The following is a 7,108-nucleotide window of genomic DNA, read 5'->3' on the forward strand; positions in this document are numbered from 1 at the left end:
TCTTCATTTCTTTGAGCTTTGGCTTCTTATCTGTAAAATGGACATATTCAAAGTACCTATCTCAAAGAATCATTAAAGGAGATAATTTATATAAAACACTCAGAACAAGTTTTCTAGTACATCCTTAATAATCAGAAGATATCAGTATGAATAATGCTTTGAAATTTTCCTTTTTGGATTGTATGATGATGATAAATTGTATTGCATCTGTGCGTTAAAGATGCAAAATAATCTAAATTAGAAGGAAAAAAACTCACTAAAGAGGATAATGTGTTCATTAAAATTTTAGACTGCCCTAGATTTGTTGGCTAGCTCTTCCAAACTGGTAGGCAAAGGGAAACCTAAATACTGGTTGTTTTCTTAGCTTCAGTAAAGAGTTGGGTTATCCAATAATGTCTGCCTTGCTCAGGTTAAAGAAATGATAAGTTGTTAATGACAGTCCTTCTCTAATGGAAGAGTTCAGGCCAGTCTTTACTTCCTGAGCACTTAAAAGAAAACCCTAAGGAAAAGAAACAGCTCAATACAAATCAAAATGCCTAATCCAAATTCTGTGCCTAGCAGTACACTAAATCCTCTTGTGGACTATCTTGTTTCCATCACGACTCCAAAAGGTAGAAACTTTTCACATCATTTTATAGATGAGAAAACCCAGGTTCAGAAAGAAAGGACTTGTTGAAGCACACAGAGCTGATGAATGGTGGGGCTGGAATTACAGCTTAGAAAGTCTGAATCCAGGGACTGTTTTTTAAGCACTGCGTTCACTGCCTCTCTTAGCTGTGCACCTCATCTAGTGAGATTCACATTCTTAGCTTCTGTCTTTCTGCGCCTGTGCCCACCTTTTCCCATGGTAGGTCCAGACTTTTCAGAAGACCTAATTTCCAGGAGCCAACACTCCCAGGATCACCCACAGGGCTGATAGTAGGATTTTCCAGGGGCAAGCTACAGATGATGGGGGCAGAACTGAATCACTGTGAGGAAAAATGATGACTTTTTTTCGGGAAGAATTGCTATACTCCTATCTTCTTGTTGCTCTATAACGTTGGAGAAAACGTCTCATTGTGGGAGGACAATCACTCCTTCCTAATGAATCACTTGGAAATTGATTTAATTATGCCTAGTTAATGTGAGAACCAGATGACAGGAAAGGTAATTACATTTATTTATGTTATTACAGTGCTCCAAGTGGGAAATGGAGATGTTCACCTGAAACCAATGGCTTATATTATGAGATCTTTTTATCGATAAGATACCTGTCCCCTAATCAATTAAAAATAGAGCTGATGAACACTTCTTCCATCCTACAGAAACTTGAAGTTTCTTCTGACCCCTCGATGGTTATTATGTGAGATCTGTGTTGTTGCTATCAAGTTGCCATCAACTTGATTTGTCTCCTTGAGACGTGTGTGTATGTGTGTGTGTGTATGTGTATGTGTGTGTGTGTGTGAGAGAGAGAGAGGGAGGGGGCGGGGGGACTTGGCCATAATAGAAATTAATGAAAAATATTTGCAGAGACTGAAACAACACTGATCAAACATATACTAATGATCCTCATCCCATAGCAATTCCCATCATCACATGGTTGCTGATAGTCAGGGCCACCATGCTGCACAACACCAGGGCTTCATTTGCATTACATGCAAACATCCAAAGTTCAAATGGTGATTGCTGTGGTTTGGATGAGTGTCCCCAAACATCCCATATGGTAAAGGTCCCCAGAGTGGCAGTACTGGGAGATGCTAGAGACCTTTACGAGGCAGGGCCATGTGGGAAGACCTTAGGTTATTGGGGTTGTGCCCAGGATGGTAGATCTTTTTCCCCTCTCTGTCTTTCCTCTCTCTCTCTACTTCCAGGCTTGAGGTGTGAGCACTTGCTCCAACAGTTGTTCCTATCGTGATGTGCTATCCTCTCCAAAGGCCCAAAGCAATCTTGGACTTTGACCTCCAGAACTGTGAACCAAAATAAACCTCTCTTTACTTCATAAGTAGCTTGTGTCAGGTATTTTGTTGTAGTGATGTGAAGCTGATTAGTACAGAGACTACGCAGAAGGATGGGCAGAAAAGTGGTTGAGGCAATTTGTCTTGTTGCTTGCCTGCTCAGCATTCACTTAATCTATTCACACTACCTCCTAAAGTTCACTGGGGAGCTGTGCTTTTCTTACAGATGGTTCCAGCAGAGCTGATTTTCAGCTCTACATATAGCATGAAAACAGGCCTGACCAATCAGAACTTCATATTCTCCTGGCTGCAGTGGTTGATTCAAAGATGGACAATGAAAGGCACTGGGGCTCCATTCTCTTTTGCTGAAGCTTCTGTGATAGACCTTGACATAGTAACTTATCCTGGCTACAAGGCTGGCCTGCTTCTCAGAAATGCGTGTGCTTTGAAGCCCATGTGTAAAGTCATAGTGACTCAAGTAGGTCTAAAGCTGGGAAGCGACACGGATACAATGGCAGGATCACAAGGTTTTGGTGAATGGGAGGCAAATTTCACCAAGTAAATGAGCATTGTGCAAGAAGGACCAGGGTTAATAGCAGAGTGGATAGGGAAGAGGAATTTGGTAGAACAACATAATGAGATGTTCTAGATTTGAAATCTGCTGGGGGATTCAAAGATTCAAGGTGTAACTGGTCTCCCATACTGTGGTCTTCCTGTAGCTAGATGAGTGTTTTTTACGCCAAAAGATTTAGCCACTGTCCTTTCTCCAGTCCTCCTCTTTTTAAAATATCTCGGTTTTTGTTTTCTTCTTCTCTCTTTTCTCCTACCACCAGGCCTGGACCACTCTGCCTTTGGCAATGTTTAAAAGAGGTTTACATTTCTACTCAGCACAACTCTTTGAGATGAGTCCTCACAGAAATGTAGTCAGAAAAAAATGATATCTTGCCAGGTGCAGTGGCTCATACCTGTGGTCCCAGCTTCTTGGGAGGTTAAGGTAGGAGGATCGGGAATTCTAGACCAGGCTGGACAACTTGGTGAGGCTCTGTCTCAAAAATATATTTTAAAAAGTTTGGGGGGAAAAAAAGGCTGGAACTATAGCTCAATGGTAAAATTCCCCAGGTTCAATTTCAAGTACCGCCCCAATAAATAAATAAGTATCTAAATACTATTTGTGAAAGATATTTGATTTATTTTCAACTTTTTTCCATCGTAGTTCAGAAACCTGTTCTGATGAATCTATGTGTATTCATAAGTGTCAGACAGGACTCGAGGAATCATGTTTCTGTTGTCGCAGTCATAATTTATTTCCCTTTGTATTTACCCCTCCCTGTATCTGTCATCTGACATTTCTGCCTGTAGTATCTGACTAACTGCTGAGGGAAAACCATCCTACTCAACTCTATTAATCATTCCCTTTTCCTAGCTAGAATAATAATGGAAAAAAATCCCCAAACACCGTGTGTGGTAATTAGATATAATGTGCCACCACTCACTGGGGTTCAGAACTTCCCCAGGTGCAGAGGACTCAGGAATGATTGAGGATTTCTATTTATGTCATTCAAGAAAGGAGTGTTTCCTAAAGCTCTAAACCTGACCTTTCTGTGCTTACTGAGAGCTTACTGTAAGTCTTTGAAAGTCGCTCATTGGTCTCTATATCAACTAGTTGCTTGATAATAAATTTATCCAAGAAGCTCTTGGATGATTGAACATAGTAAATATTCCCAGAAACCCAGATATCTGGGCTCTGATGGCAAATCAGAGAGAGACAAACACTGACATCCTGTGCCTTTAGTGTTGAGGCGGGAATCCCCTATTGGGTAAATCCTCATGGGGAAGACTTTCTGGGAAAATCAACCCAGGACAGAGAAATAAACTGCTCTCAGCTATTTTTACTTTTTTTTTTTTTCTCGGTACTAGGGATTGAACTAAGTACTTAGGCAAACACTACCACTGAGCTACAACCTCAGCCTTTTACCTTGCCTTTACAGCAGCATTTGCAGATATTACCTCTGCCTTTTGCCTGAAAGAAAAAAAAAAAGTCTCTGGAATTTTAGAAGAAGGAAGAGAGTTGAGAAGATGGAGACAGCAAAAGTTCTCTGTATCTTCCAGAATTGTAGCCCGGTTTTAAAAACACTCCATGTTTCTATGGCTCTTTACTCCCTCTTGTGGCGATATAGTGCCACTGCTCTCTAACTTTTGCAGACTACCTTTGCACAAATCACCTAGTTGTTTAAAGCTAGAATATAATTAAGTTGGCTGTAACAATCCAATAAGGCAAAAGGCAGAAAGTCTATGCTATATTTGGACACACATTTAGATTTAAGGAATTCAACTATGACATGTAGATCCACTGTTTACACCAATAGTTTCACAAACACTTTGTCCACTGAATATTGGGTAATGGGGGTTTTAGGATTTGGGGAGAAAAGAAAGCACCAGATTTTCCTCCCTCCATTACAACTGAGGAAAAATAATGTAAATTTTCCTAAAAAAATAAAACTATAGGACCTAATTCATATATACATTTGAGTAACAATGTATGTGTAATATTTATAGAATAATTTCATGTATTGGATATTGTATTCTCTATTATAATGTGTCCATTCTGCAATACAGAGAGGAGTGAAACAAATGACACAGCTTGGGAGGTCTCTTTTTCAAAATCCTGAATGGGATGAGAAGCTGTCTAAGAAAAGATGCATGAAATAGATTCCATTTTTTAAGGAAAATGTAAGGAAACAAATTTTAAAGTGTTGTGCTTTGTTTTAGGGTCATTCTCAATAGGTAGGGTCAAGTGCAACTATTATTTACACAATAGTTTTTAGTGCTTTGGTAAATTCTATGACATCTGTTTTTAAGCATAGATTCTATAAAGGGCATTCTTGAACTGGCCTGGATCTGGAGCATAGTCAAGGTAGATATAAACAGTCATCTCTCCTAGTATGGTAGGCAATGTCTAAGATTGTCCTCATGATCCTTCTCTTGTGGTATTCATATCCTTGTATCTTAGTCCTGGATTGGACTTGACTTGCTTTCAATGAATAGAATATTGCAAATGTAGTGGGATGTTACATAAAAGAGGTTACAAAAAGACTATAGCTTGCCAAAACTTGGATGTAGCCAAGATATCCTTCTACTGGTGTGGTACAGCCAGATGACAACAGAATAATATTCAGTACCAAAATAAAATGAAATAAGGAGCTATCAATTCTATGACGTTTTGGAAAAGACAAAACTATGAAGACAGTAAAAAAACAAACAAACAAACAAAAAACATTGGTGGCAAGGGGCTGGGGGAAGGATGAATGGGTGTAGTAAAGAATAAGTTTGGGGTAGTTTCATTATTCTGCATGATTCTATAGTGACGGATACATAGCTTTATACATTCATCAAAACCCAAAGATTGGGCAACACCAGGAGTGAACTCTAACGTAAGCTATTGACTTTGGGTAATTACGTGTTAATATTTTGTCAGCTTCAATAATTATAACAAATGTCCCACTCTGGTGGGGGATGTTGCTAGTGGGGGAGGTTGCATGTGTGGAAACAGTGAGTATATGGAATTCATTGTGCTTTCTGTTCGACTTTGATGCTCAGTTTTGCCTAAAACTGCTTTAAAAAAAAAAAAGAAACTATTTTTTAAAAAACAACAGACTGTTTCTTCTGTCAAGTGCTTTCTCTCTCTCTCTCATCCACCCACTCTGAGAGAAGCCAGCTTCTATGTTGTGAGTAACCTTAAGGGACAGTCCCTGTGGCAAGGAACTGATGTTTCCTTCCAATAGTTAGTGAAGGCCTGAGGTCTGCCTTCAGCCACAGACGTGAGCTTGGAGTGGATCCTCCCCAGATGAACAATGAAATTATTCTTAACGTTGATGCCTGAATTGCCTGTTGGCAAAATGATTTACTTTAGGTATTCAGCTGAGCCATGCCCAGATTTCTGATCACAGAAGTTGTATAATAAATGAATGTTTATGATTTAAACTGTGTAGGTTTGGGAGTAATTTGTAAGCAGTAGTAGATAATGTTGCTGCTATCTCACCTCTTCTGTTCAAATGTTGAAGAGATTCTTTATTATTTTTTTATAGTTGTAGATGGACAGCATGCCTATATTTTATTTGTTTCATTTTTTTTAATGTTGTGCTAAGGATTGAGCCCAATGCCTCACACATGCTAGGCAAGTGCTCTGCCACTGAGCCTCAGCCTCAAGATTCTTTATTTTATTTTATTTTTTATTTACTGGGGATTGAACTGAGGTCCTTGCACATGCTTGGCAAGCACTCTACCACTAAGCTACATCCCCTGCACTAAGACTCTTTAAAACTTAGAATTAAATGAAAGTATTAAATCCATTGTTCATTCTCTGAACTCTATGCACAATTAAGCATAAATAGATAAAATTACCTATGAACATATATTTATAATCACTGTGTTGTTCTAGAGCCAACTGTCAGCCCTCCTCATGAAAAAAAAAATTAACTTTTTTGGGGTAATTACTATTTGCCAGGCATGTTTTAGAAGAATAGTTAAATAATTTATCCAAGACTACTTAGATTTTTTTTAAAAAAAGAGGTAGGAAGTCAACTGAGGTATGACTTTTTAGTAAAAGTAAGTTGTATCTCTCTTTCCAGAATGTCTCCTTGAGTTTTCTGATTTTAGATTTTCATCTACTAATCCATGTAAAATAGTCCTCCCCCATAGTTCCTGTTAAACTGGCCACTTCCTCAAATCTGAGTTGTTACACTAATTTCAGAGTGTTCTCGATCCTTAACTACAATTATAAAAAGGTAAGTTGTATTGTCTGTGCAAAACATTAGTCCACCTTTTTTTGAAGAATTTCCCACATAAGGTTTTTTTAGGGGCATTGCTAGTTTTAGGTCTTGTCAAGAATTAGACCATGATCTGCAATAGGCTTGGCCACAGTGATTATTTTCCAATGAAATACCGAACAGAGAATTTCTCCATAATTTGAAAAACTAAACCTTGCTAAGGTCCTCATTTTCTTCTAGAGGGTTTCAGTAGTTTTCTGGGTCCTAGTTTTCTATAGCATTGAGGATCAGGGGAAGTTAGCGTAATACATAAAATACATAAAGCAAAACATGGAAAGAGAACAATAGGAGATTTAGAAAATCCACAACCATAGTGGGCTCTTTTAAATATATTTATCTCAGTGACTG

The sequence above is a fragment of the Marmota flaviventris genome, chromosome 5, assembly GCF_047511675.1.
Source record: "Marmota flaviventris isolate mMarFla1 chromosome 5, mMarFla1.hap1, whole genome shotgun sequence".
In the NCBI taxonomy this organism is placed as follows: domain Eukaryota; kingdom Metazoa; phylum Chordata; class Mammalia; order Rodentia; family Sciuridae; genus Marmota; species Marmota flaviventris.